We start from the raw sequence: 11,416 nt of genomic DNA on the forward strand, positions 1-11,416 counted from the left end.
TTCTCCGAAAAATATCGATATAATGCGCGATTCGTATTCCTCCGATACGGCAACATCGAGAGCCGACATTTTTATTTACATTATATTTTTTTCACAGTTTTCGATAAATATTTGAAGTTGTTCTTACGTTTCTAGAATTTGTAGACTTACAGAAAGCTTTTGACGATGTTGACTGCAATACTCTCTTTCAAATTCTGAAGGTGGCAGGGGTAAAATACAGCGAGCGAAAGGCTATTTACAATTTGTACAGATGGCAGATGGCTGTTATAAGAGTCGAGGGACATAAAAGGGAAGCAAGGTTAGGAAGGAAGTCAGACAGCGTTGTAGCCTCTCCCCAATGTTATTCAATCTGTATGTTGAGCAAGGAGTAAAGGAAACAAAAGAAAAGTTCGGAGTAGGTATTAAAATCCATGGAGAAGAAATAAAAACTTTGAGGTTCGCTGATGACATTGTAATTCTGTCAGAGACAGCAAAGGACTTGGAAGAGCGGTTGAACGGAATGGACAGTGTCTTGAAACTTCAACAAAACCAAAACAAGGATACGCAATGTAGTCCATTTAAGTCGGGTGATGCTGAGGGAATTAGATTACACTTAAAGTAGTACAGGAGTTTTGCTATTTGGGGAGCAAAATAACTGAAGATGGTCGAAGTAGAGAGGATATAAAATGTAGACTGGCAATGGCAAGGAAAGCGATTCTGAAGAAGAGAAAATTGTTAACATCGAGTATTGATTTAAGTGTCAGGAAGTCGTTTCTAAAAGTATTTGTATGGAGTGTAGCCATGTATGGAAGTGACACATGGACGATAAATAGATTGGACGAGAAGAGAATAGAAGCTTTCGAAATGTGGTGCTACAGAAGAATGCTGAAGATTACATGGGTAACTAATGAGGTGTTGAATAGAATTGGGGAAAAGAGGAGTTTGTGGCACTACTTGACTGGAAGAAGGGATCGGTTGGTAGGATATGTTCTGAGGCATCGGGGGATCACCAATTTAGTGGTGGTGGTGGTGGTGGTTAGTGTTTAACGTCCCGTCGTCAACGAGGTCATTAGAGACGGAGCGCAAGCCCGGGTCACGGAAGGATTGGGAAGGAAATCGGCCGTGCCCTTTCAAAGGAACCATCCCGGCATTTGCCTGAAACGATTTAGGGAAATCACGGAAAACCTAAATCAGGATGGCCGGAGACGGGATTGAACCGTCGTCCTCCCGAATGCGAGTCCAGTGTGCTAACGACTGCGCCACCTCGCTCGGTACCAATTTAGTATTGGAGGGCAGCGTGGAGGGTAAAAATCGTAGAGGGAGACCAAGAGATGAATACACTAAGCAGATTGAGGAGGATGTAGGCTGCAGTGGGTACTGGGAGATGAAGAAGCTTGCACAGTATAGAGTAGCATGGAGAGCTGCATCAAACCAGTCTCTGGACTGAAGACCACAACAACAAAAAATTTCGAAATTGTTCTAAAACATAATTTTACTTTCACTGTGTGAAGGAGTCTTACTACTTTTTTGAACTTTCATCACCTCCAATCTTTCTCCTCGACTGTGTGAAACAAATACACGTGGCTCGAGAAAAGAACACCGAGTGCGCTGCGGGAGTGGTGTGTGTGTGAATGGAAAAACGAGATGTCCGATGTGAAGAAATAGCACAGCATTTGTATTAGAAAACAATTTTTAACGCACTACTACGGTATTTCTACGGATCGGCATTCTTCAAAATCGTTGCTGAACCTGATGAATAAAAATCTAAATGGCAAGTCTGGTGTATGCGGTGGACGGAGACCTGTGAGGAGAAATGCCGCCGTAATCGGCGACCGGCGCTACCGACGGAAACTGCAACGTTTGGCTCCACCAAACAATTTTGACACTACAACCGCTGACCTTAGCAGAAATGAAAAGAAACGGGGAAGTCGACACGAAGAGTTCCGGACAAATCCGACGTGTGGCGAAACCGAACGACGGACCCATCCGCCATCTTTTATTCTGCCACTTGTGTGTTGTCATCATTGCTGGCAAAGTGGTTACCGCCAACTGTGAACGTGCGCCGTTTTCCTCCAACTCGTGCTCTGAGGGGGATAACCAGACTGGTAGCTTGTCAATCTACTGAATATCTAATTACAAATTAGTACTTAAATATACAGCTCTAAAAACATTTACAACGTGCAGCCGATATTTTTATAGGGCGGTAGGTCGCTATTTCATCCGTCTACATATCTATATATCTTTTCTATACATCGAGGTCCTATAAACATAATATTTTAAATATCGATATACCGGTTTCACGATATTTTTAAAAATATCAGCTGTCCTATCTTGCACAGTACGAACGCAGATGTACCGGCTGATCAGAAAGTCAGTATAAATTTGAAAACTTAATAAATCACGGAATAATGTAGATATGGTTCAAATGGCTCTGAGCACTATGGGACTTAACATCTTAGGTCATCAGAACTACTTAAACCTAACTAACCTAAGGACATCACACACATACATAACCGAGGCAGGATTCGAACCTGCGACCGTAGCAGTCCCTCGGTTCCGGACTGCAGCGCCTAGAACCGCACGGCCACCGCGGCCGGCAATAATGTAGATAGAGACGTACAAATTGACACACATGCTTGGTATGACATGGGGTTTTATTAGAACAAAAAAAGTTCAAAAAATGTCCGTTAGATGGCGCTTCATCATTCAGAATAGCAATAATTAACGTAACAAAGTAAGACAAAGCAAAGATGATGTTCTTTACAGGAAATGCACAATATGTCCACCATCATTCCTCAACAATAGCTGTAGTCCAGGAATAATGTTGTGAACAGTACTGTTAAGCATGTCCGGAGGTATGGTGAGGCATTGACGTCGGATGGCAAAGCACGACGAAAGTGGCGGCTGAGCCCACGATCGTCACCAAACGACGCGCATATGAGATCTTTCACGCGTCTAGCAATATGGGGTGGAGCGCCATCCTGCATAAACATCGTACGTTCCAGCAGGTGTTTATCAGCCAGGCTGGGGATGATGCGATTCTGTAACATATCGGCGTATCGCTCACCCGTCACGGTAGCAATTACAAAAACAGAATCACGCATTTCCTCGAAGAAACAAGACCCGATAACGGTAGATGTGGTAAATCCAACCCATACCGTGACTTTCTCGTCGTGCAATGGAATTTCCACAACAGTTCTAGGATTTTCGGTAGCCCAAATTCTGCAGTTGTCGGCGTTGAAAGATCCTCGGAGCGTGAAATGAGCTTAGTCGGTCCGCAACACGTTACTCAACCAATCGTCATCTTCTGCCATCTTTTGAAACGCCCACACCGCAAATGCCCTCCGCTTCACTAAATCGGCAGGTAACAGTTCATGACGGCGACGGATTTTGTACGCCTAAGTGCCAACCAAACAGTATATTGAATGCCGGTGCGACGTGCGACTGCACGAGCGCTGACTTCCCCGTGCATAGACGAACCCGCTACAGTCCCCCTTTCTTCCTGAACTGTCTCAGCAGCATTACGCCTTGTGCTCGGTCAGCCACTACGGGGTCTATCGTCTAAACAACCCGTGGCTTCGAACTCCGAAATCATTCTCGCCACAGCTGTATTTGTCAACGGACCTTTACCCGTTCGAATCCCCTTCCTATGGCGATAGGATCGTAACGCTGAACTAGCACAGTCCGCATTCTGATAATACAGCTTCACTAAAAGCGCCTTTTCAGTTAACGTCAACATACTGCGACTGCTAGCGCATCTGATTCTCTCTCTCTTTTTTTTTCTTTATTGATTATCAATTCCCCCCCGAAGGGGGCGGGCTGGCAGCAGCTTAGTACGCTGCTCTACAGCCTACAGACTTTTAGTTTAAAGAACGGAAAAAGAAAAGAAACAAGAAAAACAGGCGATAAAACGGTGACGTCAAGTGAAAAATGGCGGAAAAATGCGGAAAGTGAAACCAGAAAGCAAAAGGGGTTGGCAACGTTAATAAAAGACACAGGAATCAGACAAGCAACATAGTAGACACACAATTAAAAAACACGGCGACAGTCTGGTTTCTGTTCGCAAGAGATAAAAGGCACACCTAGCGATAATATGATGGCCGTTCGCAACACTTTCCAAAAAACACAACACGTAACACTCACTGTAAAACACGCACTGTAGAACACTGCACGAAAGTGGCGGCACAAATATGACACTCCCAAGCCAGAGGCAGATGGGGGGGAGGGGGGGACCTGGAGGAGGGGGAAGAACAAGGAGGGAGGAAGGAAAAAAACGAAAAATGGGGGGGGGGGAAACAAAGAGGAGAGGACTAATAAAGGGGGAGAAGGGCAGACGCTAGAGGGAATGAGAGGAGGCAGAGGAGGGAAATGTAAAAGGACTCGGGGGAGAGAAGGGGGCAAAGAGAGGGGAGGTGGAGAAGAAAGAGGATGGAAGGGGGGGAGAGGGAGCCCAGGAGAAGGACAGAGGAAAGGAGGGGGAGTGAGGATCAGAGTTGATAGAAGGGATAAATGGAGGGAGAGAGGGCATCATCTGGGAGGGGGAGTTGATGGAAGCCACCTTGTGAAAGGAGATGAAGGGTGTAGAGATGGAGGGTAGGGGGGACACAACAGTGAAGGCGTGGCAGGGGGCGGGGATGGGAGAGGAGAGGAGCAACCAGGGGTGAGGGGGTTCAAGGCGGCGGCAGGTGTAGAGGATGCGGATATGTTCGAGGAATAGGAGCAGATGGAGGAAAGGAATGAGATCATAGAGGATCCGTGTGGGTCACGGGAGGCGTATACAGAAGGCGAGGCGGAGTGCATGACGCTCAAGGATCTGGAGGGACTTATATGTTTTGGGGGGGGGGGGAGATATCTAGGCAGGACTGGCATAACAGAGGATGGGATGGATTAAGAATTTGTAGGTGTGGAGGATGGTAGAGGGGTGCAACCCCCATGTCCAGCCAGAGAGGAGTTTGAGGAGTCGGAGGCAGTTGTGGGCTTTGATTGGATGGAGCAGAGATGAGGGATCCAGGTGAGGTGACAGTCGCTGGTGAGGCCAAGGTAGGTGAGGGTGTGGGTGAGGCGGACAGGACGGGCGCAGACACTAAGGGAGAAATCCAGGAGCCGGAAGTAGCGAATGGTACGACCTACGACGATTGCCTGGGTCTTGGAAGGATTGATTTTCAGGAGCCACGGGTTACACCACGCAGCAAAAAGGTCGAGGTGATTCTGGAGAAGGCGTTGAGACCGTTGGAGGGTAGGAGCGAGAGCGAGGAATGCGGTGTCATCAGCATATTGCAATAGGTGTACTGCAGGGGGGGGGGCATATCGGCCATGTACAGGAGGTAGAGGAGAGGGGAGAGGACAGAGCCCTGGGGCACACCTGCAGAGGGGTAGAAGGTGTGGGAATTGGCATTATGGATGGTAACATAGGAGGGGCGGTGGGAGAGGAAGGAGGCCATCAGACGGATGTAGTTGATAGGAAGGGCGTAGGTTTGGAGTTTAAAAAGGAGACCGGGATGCCAGACACGGTCGTAGGCCTTTTCGAGGTCAAGGGAGACAAAAATGGCGGAGCGACGGGAGTTAAGCTGGAGAGAGAGGAGATGAGTGAGGCGGAGGAGTTGGTCGTCAGCAGAGAAAGAAGGTCGAAAGCCACATTGGGTGCTGGGGAGGAGGTGGTTTTGGCAGAGGTGGTGATGGATGCGCCGGGAAAGGATGGATTCCAAGAGCTTGCTGAACACCGATGTGAGACAGATAGGACAATAGGAAGAGGCATCAGATGAGGCTTGTCGGGTTTGGAGAACATCAGGATTCGGGAGGTTTTCCACAGGTCGGGATAGAAGCCAGTGGCAAGGATGACATTGTAGAGGGTGGCAAGGATTGAAAGGAAGGAGGGAGGGAGGGCAGTGTTTGAGGTGGCGGTAGGTAACGCAGTCGTGGCTGGGAGCAGTGTTGCGTTTAGTGCGGAGTGTGAGGCTGGTGTCCTGGGTAGTGATGGGAGTGTTAAGTTCAGATGGTTGTGTGTGGCCCAAGTACTGGAAGCTAGGAGCAAGGGGAGGAACAGAGGTATTCGTACGGTCCATGACGTCAGGGAAGAGGGAATAATCCAAGTGGGGATCATCTGTGATGGAAAAAACATCAGAGAGGTGGGAGGCAAAGTGGTTGGCCTTACTGAGGTTGTCAGGAAAGGGACGGTCATTAAGGAGGAGAGGGTACTGGGGGGTGGGGCGGTTCCCAGTAAGGCGGTGGAAAGCAGACCGATACTTGGAAGGGTTTATGGGGAGCGTGGTGCGGAGAAAAGAGCGGTGGAGTCGGCGGGACTCTCGAAGGAGGAGGACGGCCTGTGGAGGCAGGGCGGGGCGGTGAGGGTGGACGGCTGTGGTGGGGATGTGGGTGGCGACGGCGTCAGACAAGGTCTGGTGTGGTGCAGGAAGGCAGCAGCGCGAGAGATGTCGTCAGCAGATTGGAGGGTAAGGTCGTGGCCGTCAGCCTGGGTGTGAATGGAGTCCCGGCAGGCATCCCAGTTGGCACGGGATTCTCTCTCTCATTACACCTCCTTTTATACACGATTGTCATGCGCAGTCACTGACGTTTTGCTGTCCAGCGCCATCTGTCGGACATTTTGTGAACTTTGTTTCATTTTATTTTATTTTATTTTGGTTCTAATAAACCCCCATGTCATTGCAAGCATGTGTGTCAATTTTTACCTCTCTATCTACATTATTCCGCTGCTAATTAAGTTTTCAAACTTATACTGACTTTTTGATCACGCGGTAGATCAGGAACTGTATTCGAGGCCGTCATGTAAACACTACACAGCCAAGAACAGTTCCAAACTTCGGTCTCCGCCTGTAGGAAGGTAGTGTGTGGCGGTGCCCGCACATTTCGAGGTGACCCAGCAGTGGCGCCAGCCAAATGCGAGCTGCCTTGTGGCGCCAGTGTCGCAGGCACACTGCGCGAACCCGGCGACGTGGAACAGCCACCTCGGGGTGCGCGTCGTGTAATTATGCGAGCGTAAAACGCGCGCGCCAAGTGTTTACGTCGTGTTAATGGCTCGCTGGGCGTTCCGCCGGGGCTGCGGCGGCGCCTAATAGAGAGGCCGGCGCCTCACGGCGCGGCGCCCGGCCGCCCACTTTCCAGACCGGCGGGTCCTGGCAGAGCCTTCTAGACACCGGGCCCACGCACAGCGGCCACATTGGCACGTGACGTGATAAACTGTTCGCCACCATATCTTCAGTCGGCAGTCCTCTTGGCGTGTATGTTGTGTTGAAAGTGTGTGACACGTGAAAGTGATATATATTTCATACAGTATTCGCCTTCACTTGTTCGAGGTATGGGATACAAGTGCTGCGTTCCCTTTTGCCAGGCAAATTATAAATCCCAAAAAGGCATGAAAGTGCACATGTTTCGATTTCCCAAATGTGTGAAGTTGAGAAATCGCTGGATTGCAGCTATTCCCCGCCAGGAATTTGTGTCTACGCATCATTCAAGGGTAAGTAAATGACAAAGAAATTTGTAGCATGTCATTTGTATCCATTGTACCACATTTTCCAATTGTTCTTAAAAGCAGTTATGTATCATGTACCAGCAACATTTTTTTCTTAATTCTTAACAATTGTTGCGAGGTTAATACGAACCTGGCTGTGAAATGTCTCTCATATTTGCAACTATTAGTTCAAATGGCTCTGAGCACTATGGGACTTAACATCTGAGGTCCTCAGTCCCCTAGAACTTAGAACTACTGCAAACCCAACTAACCTAAGGACGGCACACATATCCATGCCCGAGGCAGGATTCGAACCTGTGACCGTAGCGGTCGCGCGGTTGCAGACTGTAGCGCCTAGAACTGCTCGGCCACTCCGGCCAGCTTGCAACTATTGTCACACAGAACAGTTATATTAATTAGTGTGACTCGAAAATGATTAGTATTCCTTATCATTCGTACCAATTATTGAGTTTCCAGTAATTTTACACTCCTGGAAATTGAAATAAGAACACCGTGAATTCATTGTCCCAGGAAGGGGAAACTTTATTGACACATTCCTGGGGTCAGATACATCACATGATCACACTGACAGAACCACAGGCACATAGACACAGGCAACAGAGCATGCACAATGTCGGCACTAGTACAGTGTATATCCACCTTTCGCAGCAATGCAGGCTGCTATTCTCCCATGGAGACGATCGTAGAGATGCTGGATGTAGTCCTGTGGAACGGCTTGCCATGCCATTTCCACCTGGCGCCTCAGTTGGACCAGCGTTCGTGCTGGACGTGCAGACCGCGTGAGACGACGCTTCATCCAGTCCCAAACATGCTCAATGGGGGACAGATCCGGAGATCGTGCTGGCCAGGGTAGTTGACTTACACCTTCTAGAGCACGTTGGGTGGCACGGGATACATGCGGACGTGCATTGTCCTGTTGGAACAGCAAGTTCCCTTGCCGGTCTAGGAATGGTAGAACGATGGGTTCGATGACGGTTTGGATGTACCGTGTACTATTCAGTGTCCCCTCGACGATCACCAGTGGTGTACGGCCAGTGTAGGAGATCGCTCCCCACACCATGATGCCGGGTGTTGGCCCTGTGTGCCTCGGTCGTATGCAGTCCTGATTGTGGCGTTCACCTGCACGGCGCCAAACACGCATACGACCATCATTGGCACCGAGGCAGAAGCGACTCTCATCGCTGAAGACGACACGTCTCCATTCGTCCCTCCATTCACGCCTGTCGCGACACCACTGGAGGCGGGCTGCACGATGTTGGGGCGTGAGCGGAAGACGGCCTAACGGTGTGCGGGACCGTAGCCCAGCTTCATGGAGACGGTTGCGAATGGTCCTCGCCGATACCCCAGGAGCAACAGTGTCCCTAATTTGCTGGGAAGTGGCGGTGCGGTCCCCTACGGCACTGCGTAGGATCCTACGGTCTTGGCGTGCATCCGTGCGTCGCTGCGGTCCGGTCCCAGGTCGACGGGCACGTGCACCTTCCGCCGACCACTGGCGACAACATTGATGTACTGTGGAGACCTCACGCCCCACGTGTTGAGCAATTCGGCGGTACGTCCACCCGGCCTCCCGCATGCCCACCATACGCCCTCGCTCAAAGTCCGTCAACTGCACATACGGTTCACGTCCACGCTGTCGCGGCATGCTACCAGTGTTAAAGACTGCGATGGAGCTGCGTATGCCACGGCAAACTGGCCGACACTGACGGCGGCGGTGCACAAACGCTGCGCAGCTAGCGCCATTCGACGGCCAACACCGCGGTTCCTGGTGTGTCCGCTGTGCCGTGCGTGTGATCATTGCTTGTACAGCCCTCTCGCAGTGTCCGGAGCAAGTATGGTGGGTCTGACACACCGGTGTCAATGTGTTCTTTTTTCCATTTCCAGGAGTGTATTTGGAAGAGCTACAGAATGATTTTGTTCAGTTTTACATATACTCCTATTTGGAAATAATTTCAATTTGAGTAAACTACCTTAGAAAATTGCTTTCATGAAGTCAGTGTTCGACAGATTAAGCAGTATAAAAGCAGAATTTCGAGGTACGTGCATTATGATAAAATTAACAGCACTCAGTCAAGGAAATAGGAGAAACATTCTTTTCATGTTTAAGGTTCTACAGTTCTGGAGAAAAAGAGAAATGAAATATTTTTTCGGGTTTTTTCATTTATGAAACATTATGTCAGGGGGTGCTCCATTTCGGCGAATGATTTGAGTTTCGTATGAGATCAGGAAATTTTGAAGTGGAGAGAAAATTTACGAAAATAACCGGGGAAACAAATTCTTAAATTCTGTAGGAGCTCCAGCTGCTTTATTTAAAACCGAAAACGTCTGCTTGTTGTTGCATATTGCCGATTTTTTACTGCAAGAAAACTGAGGTAAAAGACAGAATTTAAAATTACAGTTTGTATTCAAGCCTAGAAACGCGTATTTTAAGACAAATCGTCAAGCCATGTTGAAATACCACAGGGCAGTTTTGTTCAGTTACTTTACACACTGATATACATTTCCATACTTTCATTACAAGGGCATGTAGAAGAGGTAAGCACGAGAATCCCTATGCGGTCTCAGCTCTACAACTCGTGAAGTTCGTATAGCTGCAGAGTGCTCAACAGGAGCGTTCCGATACAGACCCGGCCATCAGTATGTGACGTCACGAGTGTGCGCGCAGGCCTGCAGTCCAGGCGGTGTTGTTCCTGGCCACGGCAGTGGCAGACTCCCACACACCAGCTCAGTACGCGGCGCCGCCCCGGTATTCACTTATTACAGTCTTTTGTTAACGCATCTCCTCCCTCCTCCTAGCCGTCCGTCTGTCTCCACCTTTCTCCCCCTACGTCATCACGCTCACCCCGATAGCTGGATGATGTGTCTCACCCGCAGTATTTCTTTCCAGACTGTGACCAACACATATACCAAATTCGGTTGACATCCTTCCGAGGGGTTCAGAATGAGATTTTCATCCACGGCTTTGCCCGTCTGCGCACATGCCAAATGTATCGCTCAGGTATATTTAACATGACCCACATGTGTTTGTACACATATTTCACTTTTACGTCCAGCGAACTTTGCTTCCGCAGTTCTACGTATACGACATCTTATCTGTTGAACTATGAGTCACACGACGATGTACAGGGTGTCCGAAAAGTCTTTCCCTGATTACATAAATTGATAACTCAGGCTAGAAGTAAGACACAAATATGAAACTTGTCTAGAATTGTTTACAACTATCAAAGTTTTTTTTCTGTTTTAAGTTCGCAGTACGTAACTACTAGATGAGGTGCAGTGCCTAAGAAGCCACGTTAACCAATCACGAGAAGGCACGGTATGTACCATGAGACACAATCACCAACCACAGTGCAGAGACACTTCCAGACCACATCTGGAAGGAATCCACCTGATGTCAAGAGCATTAAAGCCTGGTATGAGAGTTTCGAGAACACAGGATCGGTTGCTGACCTTCCGAGGTCTGGTCGACCGAGAACCTCTGCAGACAGGGTGGAAGCTGTAAGGCAGTCTTTTCTGCCAAGTCCGAAGAAATCGGTGCGCAGGGCCTCACGTGAATTACAGGTGCCAAAAAGCGCTCTCCATGACATTTTAGACAAACGTTTATTGTTTCGTGCATACAAAGTGCAAATCGTTCAGGCCTTGTTGCCCAATGACAGTACACGTCGATATGACTTTGCGGTCGAAATGCTATCACGTATTGAGGACGATGATGGTTATCTCAGACGAATTGCCTTTTCCGACGAAGCGACCTTTTTTTTTATCAGTGGAGTAGTGAATCGCCATGATGTGCGCATTTGGGGTTCACAACCCCCTGGCGAGGTGAGGGAGTGCACCAGAGGCAGTCCAAAGGTGAATGTTTGGTGCGCGCTACTGCACGATCGAATTATCTGGCCATTCTTCTTCGCTGAGGCTACCGTCACACCTGCAGTGTATCTGGACATGTTGCAACTGTAT

This window comes from Schistocerca nitens, chromosome 12 (genome assembly GCF_023898315.1).
Source record: "Schistocerca nitens isolate TAMUIC-IGC-003100 chromosome 12, iqSchNite1.1, whole genome shotgun sequence".
In the NCBI taxonomy this organism is placed as follows: Eukaryota; Metazoa; Arthropoda; class Insecta; order Orthoptera; family Acrididae; genus Schistocerca; species Schistocerca nitens.